The sequence below is a fragment of the Penaeus monodon genome, chromosome 34, assembly GCF_015228065.2.
Source record: "Penaeus monodon isolate SGIC_2016 chromosome 34, NSTDA_Pmon_1, whole genome shotgun sequence".
Lineage (NCBI taxonomy): Eukaryota > Metazoa > Arthropoda > Malacostraca > Decapoda > Penaeidae > Penaeus > Penaeus monodon.
The window spans coordinates 33,600,107-33,600,673 of record NC_051419.1 but is presented as its reverse complement, the minus strand read 5'-3'; positions in this window follow the sequence as shown (position 1 = coordinate 33,600,673).

Sequence of the window (567 nt, the reverse complement as noted above, 5' to 3'; positions counted from 1 at the left end):
ACAAAAAATACGAGCAGAAACACACAAAAAACAAGCAAACAAACCACAAATGAATAAAAACCCCACAAAAAGGCAAACAGGCCCAACCCCATGACCGTCACTCTAATTGGCTCGTTAGCAAGTGACATAATTAGCCAAGACATCTCTTCCTTTCACCGACGCGAGAATAAGAAAAAAAATAAAGTCACTAAAAACTAAATGAATAAAACTCGAACGAAAAAAATTATGAAACTGAAATAAGTATCTAAATAGAAGGATAAGAATAAGTAAAAACAAGAAAAAAAATAGAAATTAATAACGAAAGGAAATAACATAAACAAATAAAAACAATAAAATAAATAACAAAACAAACTAGAAAAACAGAACCAGAAAAAAATCAACAACAAAAAATAATAATAAATAAAAATCTATAAAAGACTAAAATAAAATAAAATTCCATATCATTGTTTACGCCTTCGATCGATCACGTGACCCGCTCGCCTCCACAGTAGGCTTCGTTATTCAAGATGAGTCGCTGGAATTTTCTGTCCCTTGGGGTGTGTGTCTGTGGTGTAGAATAATTCCTGC